Source organism: Perna viridis, chromosome 2, assembly GCF_037379345.1.
Source record: "Perna viridis isolate PV_CMFRI_1.1 ecotype Kerala chromosome 2, ASM3737934v1, whole genome shotgun sequence".
In the NCBI taxonomy this organism is placed as follows: domain Eukaryota; kingdom Metazoa; phylum Mollusca; class Bivalvia; order Mytilida; family Mytilidae; genus Perna; species Perna viridis.
The window spans coordinates 58,669,767-58,679,556 of NC_142446.1; the positions used below are offsets into that span (position 1 = coordinate 58,669,767).

At 34.4% G+C, this 9,790-nt stretch overlaps 1 pseudogene across 1 annotated transcript; it reads left to right on the forward strand.

Moving 5' to 3' along the window:
* Positions 1-3,729: 3,729 nt before the first annotated feature.
* Positions 3,730-6,146, forward strand: LOC148626256 (uncharacterized; annotated as a pseudogene). The gene is made up of 2 exons (XR_015920201.1): positions 3,730-4,018; positions 4,733-6,146. The product of XR_015920201.1 is annotated as an uncharacterized LOC148626256 (transcript).
* The last annotated feature ends 3,644 nt before the right edge of the window (positions 6,147-9,790 follow it).

Consider the following 9,790-nt stretch of genomic DNA (forward strand, 5'->3'; position numbering starts at 1 on the left):
CCGAAGGAATGAACATCGTTTAGTCAGATCCTTTGATCTCGGTTTCCGCTACATAGATGACGTATCATCGGTAAACAATCCTAGTTTCGGGGATTTTATACATCGCATCTACCCCCAAAGAACTTGAGATAAAGGATACTACAGACACTGTGAAGTCAGTCTCATAAATTTACCTACACTTAGAGATCGATGGTAAAGGAAAACTACTGACCAAACTGTAATACAAACGCAATGACTTTTCATTCCGTATTGTCAAATTTCCTTTCATCTGCGGCGAAATCCCTTCAGCACCTGCGTATTGAATTTTCAGATTACAACTCATACTAGTACGTTATGTCATATTTTTCCGTAACTACACAAGCTTTTTGTACCGCGCTAGACTTTTCGCAATTAGGCTTCAGGAACAGGGTTATGTAGCTACAATATTTTATGGTCGTCATCATGAACTCTTGAATCGTTACGGTGTATCCATCTGCATCATGAGTACCGACTTGTTTAACGTGTCATAGTTTTCCTTTCTTCATTCATCTACCTCGGACTTGACTTTTTATGACCAGCCCGGTTGGTGCTTCTAAAAAAGCAGATGATACTTACCCTACCAGTTTTATACCTTTTACCTTTCTGTTCAGATAAAAGTGCAGCTGACAACTAAGGATTTTTAAGAACTTTAATGGGCCTAGAGGGTAAACGGCTATATTTTATGTCAATGGAAAGATAAATCAATTTAGTTTTTAAATATTATTATTTTCTAACTGGAAAGTGACAGTTTTCTGCTTTTTTTTGCATTAATTAGAGGAGGAGTCAAAGATCAATCAACCCCAGAACAGTTATAGTACAATTAATAGTTTAAATATGTGAAAATTTGTAACTTTAATCTCATTTTGCGAAGCTCGTATTGCAGATCGAATCGAGAACGTTGTGTTTATTTTATTTGTTATTCAGTACAGAATATTTAGATATACATTGTAATATTCTACGGAAGCTTGTCGTAAAAGGCGACTAAATAATGCTCAGAACCCTAGCCGGGGGGAAGGACGCTCTGCCCACCGGGCAACTTGGATGTGTGCCACAGATGGTGGAATGGGGTACCCCCGGCGTGTTACATGCTGGGGTTGTCGGGCTATAATACGGAAAACCTGACCGCAAACCAAAGTGATGCACCGTGTTGGGAAAGATGCCACGTTCCTCGCACGTTAAAGAACCCTACTGTGGTATTCTTCTGTAGTAGGAACCATAGGGCTCCGCCACAGGAGGCTAAATTGCCCGACCCTACCCACCTCTCCCTATTTCTAGTGGCAATCAAAATTTGTCGACCCCATTGTCCTTGTGTCCCATCTCTTTTTCATTTCATCATCATTTCATGTTCATTTTATCATCCACTTCATGTTCATCTTCTGAATATAGCTAAAATATTGCTGCTCGGACGTTAAACCCCAACAAACAAACAAACAAATATTCTACGGTATATTATCTCTTAATCAATGAAAATGCACTAAAATGCAACCATGTTAGAAACAATTTTGTTCAGTGATTAAATAGTTAACTTTTGTCGGAAAAAGTTCTTTTTTACATTCTTTACATGTGATCTTTAAATGTTACCTGTTTTCAAATATTTACAATAAACGATTAAAGTTAAATTGCTTATCAAAGTGTATTTGGGGCCGATTGATCTTTGAGGACCTTCTTTGATCCCTCCTAATTAATGCAATATAGCAGAAAATTCTACCACTTTTCAGTTAGAAAAAAAAAGATATTCAAAAACTACATTGATTCATCTTTCCATTGACATACTGAAATACTTATCGTCATATTTAAACGTACTGTGTAAATATTTTAAAAAAGTGTCTTATCAGAGGTTTGACTGCTAAGGCACCGACCATTTTTTACACTGAGATGGGCTGTGATTATTTAAAAAAAAACAAAATTATTGCAAATTTAAGCAATTTTTTTTCTCTGTCATAGAAAGAAAAAAACGTGTTTCAATATTTCGCGCATTACTTAAAAATGTAGATTTTTAAATAAATATTTTTAACTCCTGGTGCTGCTGCGAGAAAAAAAAATATAATTCAACATAAAATCTCATGCTCCTCTGGAGAAGAAAATTGTCTATGCCTAAGTGCCTAATGATTATTTAGCAAGTGAGCAGTATCGACAAAAAGTTTTCTTACTACATCATATTTTAATTGATATCAAATAAACAAAGCTACAAACTTTTCAAACATTGGTATTCAGCCACAGTTGAAATGTTTTCTCACGTGGTGTTTTGTCAACGGACATCGTAACAACACCAATAGGTCAATGTTGACACTTTTGCTGAAATGGGTTTCGGTGAATATCTTAACCACAACTTATTTAAAATGCTTTTTTTTTAAATCCTTTATAACCTTCATATGGAAACGCATATGGTACACCCCTTATAAGGATACTTTGTGGCAAATAAGTCAGAATAATAAGTTCTGTTGTGCGTTATAAGCTGGAACCAAATTATCATGTTGAAGATAACATGTCGGAATGATGTAGAAAAAAATGAATTACAATGTCGACTTGCTAATAATAATGTAATGACATATTAGTAAGATGTCGACATGTTGAATTCAACTTGTTTATTGATGATGTCAACATATGACGTCAAATTGGTCATCTTGTGATATATCGTAATGTTGAAATAAACAAAAATTGAATTTACAATGTCTACTTGCTCATATAAATGTAATGACATAAAAACAAGATGTCGATATGTTGAATTCTACTTGTCGATGAAATTCGACAAATAACATCAACTTGTTTATTTGATATTAACTTTATTCGTTGTCGCGGTCAGATTCCCACGGTCAATATTTTACTTCCGGGCAAGCCAGTGAGGTGTTGTTACCATAGCGGGAGTGGAAAAGAGTCAAAGGTTTTGCTGTGTTTTGTTTTGTTTTTAGGGGGTGGAGATCTTTAAAAAAAATAATAATGGGGGTTCAGTAAAAGAGGGGTTTCGAGAAAAAACGGACGATTTTGGGAGCTAATTTTCGGCAATTTTAACGTAATTTGTATATATACTATGAAGAAAAAAAGGGTTCCGACCCCTGGACCCTCCCCCTGGATCCGCCAATGCCTAGTGTTGTATTATCAATAAATACTTAGCACAATCTTGATAGAGATCATTGATAGAAAAACATGTCAAGACAATTATTGTTTGAATGGAAGGGAAATAAAAAGTATTTTTTTCCCGACAAGTTGAACCAAATTTGGTTTAAATCAGTCGGGCTTTTAGATTGTGAGAGCCTTTCTATTTTTAGTCCGCACGATTATCTTGGTCAGAGGTCGGAATAACCGGACACATGTAACTTAAAACAATAACAATAATTTATCATATCAGAAGTCCTTAACTACACTGTAGCCATGGACTTCTGATCATATTTCATCATCTTTACGCCATTACATACCTGTAAAAGTTTATATGTAAATACATATGATGAAGTTCTTTTAACTCGCAAAAGATGGCAAAAGATAGTCATTTTAATCGAGGTTTTTAAAAGTTAAGTAGAATAATATTTCCAAAAAAACTCAGCTGTCTGTGAGCACTCTGCAGGCCGAAGTACAAGTGCAAGTGGGTTATCATACTTGAGCTGAGACCAACAGGTGACGGTGATTAATTAAGGACTCGTATCTTACAGAGTTCCTCACATACATTAGGTCATATATTTGAGTTTTCAACGAAAAAATGAATGTGTCCTTCTCGTGACCAAAGTACACCGAGGAGTAATAATAGTCATTAGAATACAGTGGTCATTAAGGGACGGTGCTAAAAGAACATCCTTTTATCATTTTCTGCTTCAACTTGCTTAATATGCGAACACATAATGCACACATTAAACACTAAAAAAAAACAAACAAACAATCGACCGAATAGAAGTTTTTGCTGTTATGCGCATGTTTAAATTGAATATCTCTATTTCAGCTGATCGGTCAACTGCAGTCTAATAAATTTTTGAAAGTGTCGAACAGAATGGAAGGAAGCCATATTTTAAAGGTAAGAAAGGTAACGTTGAAAGTAAAATAGAAATATGTTGCATACATGGAACACCAGATCAACATACTAGCAATTAAACTACTAAGAAGTAATTAAACGATTCTAACTTCAAGGCCGCCACAACTAAACAAAGATTAAAATTTATCCTTTTCAGAAAAACATACAGAATGTCGAATTTTGAAAATCGTTTTGTAGATTGACATGGTTTGAGGCATGGATGTATATTATACCCCTTACTGAGGCAAATATGATCAGGTGATGGTCATCTACAATTTTTTTTTCATTTTTTATGTTGATTCGAAATCCAAGATGGTCGCCATACATAGATATGTGTATGCTACCTTGATTTTTATTTTATTTCGACCGAACGCTATGTTTAGACTTTCAAAAAAGCCTTAAATAAACGTCTAAAATGTTCAAATTTCACTACAGTCGTTCCTTTTTTACCCATGCTTTCTACAGAAAATTACCAGAACACGTCCCGGGGGTGGAACCCAGAAAGCCCAGAAATGTATTTTTGATCGGGCACGGATGTCCGGAAAGGACTCTTGTCACATATATTTATATGATTTTTGCCGCTGTATATATTGATTATATATACTATTCTGAAAATCTCAAAAAAGCTTTTGTTAGGAAATATAAAGGTTTTCGTCATTGCTTTTTGCAGCAAATTAATCATTACAACATAAGTGTTATTTCAGTTTTATGTTTCAGGTTCTGTGTTGTCTCCTTGGTGTCGGTATGCATAATGTAGCAGGTATTCCGTACCCAGGTGACGATGCTGCTGTGCCTGATTTAGTCCGATACTATCACCATTTATGTTACACGTCCCTTCAGATTTGTGGATTTCTTTTGTTTGTTCACGGTACATTTATGAGTTGTTCAATGTTAAAAAGACTTAAGAGAAGTTAAATCTCAGACGGCGTAATAACCTGTCACCATTAAATACAGTTGTAAGGACCATCTTGGCTTTACACCAGAATGGCATGGCTGATGCCGGTTACAAAACTATGTGGAGGACTCTAAACATAGGCCTTTGGCCTTTGTGTTACGCAAAAAAGAGTCGAGCTCTGCCTAAGACCAATAGACCAACAGGGTGTACTTGATAGATCGCAACGAGTTCTTCGAAGGAGAGTGTACTACAATACTGGACCAAACTATCTGATTCATGTCGATGGTTACGATAAATTAAAACCCTACGGCATAGCTATACATGGGGCGATCGATGGATACTCTCGTAAAATTTTATGGTTGATAGCAAGTCCCTCTAACAATAACCCGAGATATGTTGGGTACTGGTATCTTATTGATTGGATCAAACAAAGGAGGATGCTTCCAAGAGTTGTTCGATCGGATGCAGGAACAGAAAACGTCATAATTCTGGATTTACAAAAATTCGTTGCGATATAATCATAATGATGATATGGCGGACAAAACTCTTTTCTCATCGGCAGGTCAGTTGGAAATCAACATATAGAAAGGTTTTTGGGTAGCCTTAAAACGTGTTTCACCCAGTTTTGGAGAAATCGCTTCCAGGAGTTCCAAGATAAAGGAGTTCTTAATGGATCATGTCTAGTACATAAAGAATGTGTTCGGTTTTGCTTCCTCTCCGTTATCCAATATCAACTGGACATGTTTCCGGAGAACTGGAATTCACCAAGAATAAGAAAACAACGTGCTGAAGTTTTAACGCCAAGTGGTATTCCAAATATGTTATACTATCAGCTAGAGATCTTTAGTGGAAGAGACTGTTCGTTTCTTTTTACCGTGCAAACAATTGACAACCTTATGGACGAATATACAGATAATTTTCCAGAGCGTGACTGTAGCAATGAATTTATGAACATTGTCGAATTGCTTACCGGAAAAAGAAGGGATCAGTTCCCCACCCTCACTTCATACGCTGATGCCGAGCTTTTGTTTCGGACATTGATTGCTGCCTTGCCAGATTGAAATTTTGCTATAGATATTTTCATGTGTTTTACAAGAAATACATCCCCAAACCTCACAACAGTACTATGTAGCCAATATCATTGAGAAATGGCACTGTACAATATTTTTTTTTTTGTAGTCGATGGCTTTTTTCCTGGTTGGTTGAAGACAATAGGGGAATAACACCTAATTTTGATTAATACTGTATATATATATTTTGTGTTTCTTTTGTTTTCTATGTATGATATTTGACAAATCAAAGGTATTCTATAAAAAAAATTTGGAAACAAAAAAAAAATGTTTTATTTTATAGGAAAGTCAGTCAGCCCCCCAAGTCTGTTGATATCTAATTCCCACAGACTAGCTTTATTGTCCGTCCGTCCGTCACGTTTTTGTGGATGCAACTCCTTTGGAACAACTGGATGGATTTTGCTGAAATTTTGTATGATTGTTTGCCACCATATGTAGTTGATCATGTCGTGCCCCCATTTTGATTCAACAAAATTTACAGGAGTTATGGGACTTTATCGACTTAATTCATATAACAATATAAAAACACTTTGTGGACGCAACTTCTTGGAAACCACTGAAGAGATTTTGCTGAAATTTTGTAGGATTGTTGGCCACCATATGTAGTTGATCATAAACGACGTTCAATTTCACGTTATAAATTCATACGCCGAGCCAATAAAATGCATAAAAAAACGTTAAATAGGCATTTATTACAGAGAAATTAATCAAATTAAAAGAATTATAAGGATTGAACACCGTTTGAAAGGAATTTATTGGAGTATAAACGGGACCAATTCACTCACAAACAAATGATATGTTTGTGTGTTACTTTTAAAACGGAGTTTAATCCTATATTATAAACTTAATGCATACTACAACATAGGAGCACTCGTTTTATACAACGTTATTATCCACCATACAATATCCACTAAATAAACAACTGTGGATAGTGACAGGATTTTAAAAAATACAACTATTATTATACCAACAGAACATTGCATTTTATAAAATAGTACCTCGAAATTAACATATACAATGTAACATATTGCATTCCCACTTTTCTGTGGCGGCGGGGGACACATGGCTACGCGTAGCAATCTTGTTTGTAGTGGATGGATCACTGCATTTAAGGAATTCTGTCATATTTTTTCGGTATATGAAGAAATAACTCGCTATTATGGTTATTTTGAAGTGTGCACCACGGGACATCTTGTTTTTATGTCATTTCATTTATATGAGCAAGTAGACATTGTAAATTCAATTTTTGCTTTATTATTCCGACATGTTGATTTCAACATGACAATTTATCATCATATATATACAAGTTGACATAATAAATAAACAAGTTGAATTCAACATGTCGACATCTTACTAATATGTCATTACATTATTATTAGCAAGTCGACATTGTAATTCATTTTTTTCTACATCATTCCGATATGTAATCTTTTACATAGTGATTCAATTCCAGCTTATAACTCACAATAAAACTTGTCATTCTGACTTATTTGCCACAAAGTATCCTTACAAGGGGTGTACCATATGCGTTTCCATACCTTCATTTCAAAAAAATTTCTATTTGCTATTTCATAAAAAGTGTGTTTTTTGTATCGCACAATATTATAACAGAACTGGCCAACGTTTTACTGCCATTCACTTGTTTTGCTAGGTACTGCAGGGGAAGCTTTTGTTAAACATCTTAGTATAGAACATTTTAAGAAACGATCTACGTATTTTTGCTTCGAATCAAAACAACATTATAACAACATAATTTTAGAAAAAAAAACAGTTTTTGAGCACTGTTATTCACTCCAACATAGTTCAAATTAGTAAACATATACCTATCATAAATTTAATTCAAATACAAAAAAAAATGTATTTCTAATGTTTGACAGACTGATTTGAACACATAAGATGAATGTTCTATTACAAATGGAATGAATGTTCAATAAAAAAAAACTCGGGCGTCATCCACTAGGGCTTGCTCCCACTATTAAATACAAGCAAGTCGGGTTGCACATTTGATAGTGGGAGCAAGCCGTCGCTCTCAATGTGGCGGACCAATAATCAGGAATTCGTCCTCATTGACAGCTCGTGTCAATATAATTTACAAACACTGCCGTTGACCGCGATTGAAAAAAAGAAACAAATCGAAATGCATTAACACGAGCAGTAAAAAATGATAACGATCACTTGGCAACTTCCACTTCAGATCGCTCTTGCTATCTCTTCCACAAAGTAGAGACATTTTCAGTGTAAAATTTACTTTAATTATGGTCTGCTATATTGAAATGATCGTAACTGTAGTTATTTTTTTGTGTGTGTTTTATTGGGATCTTTCATTGCAAGTTTTTTTATTTGTCTTAGCCTCTTGATTTTATTATTATTATTTTGATTTTTGAGGTTACACTTCATTCTCATTTGGAAAATTTGATACTATTAAGTACTTTGAAAAATTTAATAAGATTTAGAGAACAGTTTTAACTTTAATAGTAGCATTGCTATGAGTGCATGATACGCCTATCAACATGATGAAATTATACTGCGTCATCTGAAGAAGAAAAAAACAAGAAATACGAAAAAAATCGTATAAATCTGAACTAAAGATAGAATTTTCTCAAAGACTCATACAGACCATTGGATCATTATAAAAATAGTCGTGTAAAGTTTGAAGTTTATTGTGCAACTGTTCTCAAGTTCAGTTCAACATGTGAAAACAAGTTTTCGTAAATAAACTAAAGTTAACAAACGCCAACGACGACGACGCCGACAGGTTGATAATATTATACGACTGTATTTTTTTTTCTTTCTTTGGGGGGGGTGTATAATAAATTCCCTGAGAACTCGAGTTTCCTCGAGTGCAGCATGATACGCAGTAGTCAATCCCTGAACATTTGGGGTAAGTGTGTTCCACAATATTAGTATTTTAGAAACACTTAAGCATAGTGACGTACAGTTCATTATGGACACAACAAATGATGGTTTGGACACAATACAGCACACAATTTGAATTGTAATAAAAAAAACAACTTAAAAATCGCACCAAGAATGAAAAAGTCGATTAGGGGGGTCCCTTTGACCCATTAAAACTCGACAACGGTAAGAGATGTCTGAAATCCGGTTGAAAAACACAGGCAAGGATTTTCATGGGGAATCAATTTTTCTTCGAAATCGGACCAAAAATAAACTAGAATCAAAGTGGTGTTAGCACTGGAGATTTTTTATTCTTGTGTGAAGATTGCAGCATGAACAAAATTTTAAAGATTACATGATATAAAATAAAACTGTGTGATCATACATTTGCATTTTTCATATCATCAAGATCTGTTTTCCATAATATGTATAAACTGTATGTCAATCGATACTACAGAGTTAACTTCATACACATTTACGACTTTTGTTCCATTTCACCTTTTTCCAAAGTTTTTAAACTATCCAAAAGTTACCCTGCATTTACATTCAAAAACTATATTAACCGAATACTTTCCCTACACTGTTATTACACTCAAATAAACTCAATTTCAGCTTAAGAAAATAATTTTCTTGATGAACTAAAGATTTTCAAAAGCTACACTTTTATAAATTTGAATTTCCCCACCAATTTTACTTGGTTAAAATCACTACTCTTCACTTCCTGTTTATTAATGATTAGATGGAGAATTTGACGGATAAATGTGTTAAATGGAAACGCTTTACACATTAAACGCTTCTTGACACGCTAAGACTAGATCTTAATTTCATTGCAAAAATAATAGTATATTATAGAGCTGTGTAATTGTAAGAAACATACTTACTGGTTATAAAAGTGGTATTGAATGATATAAAAAG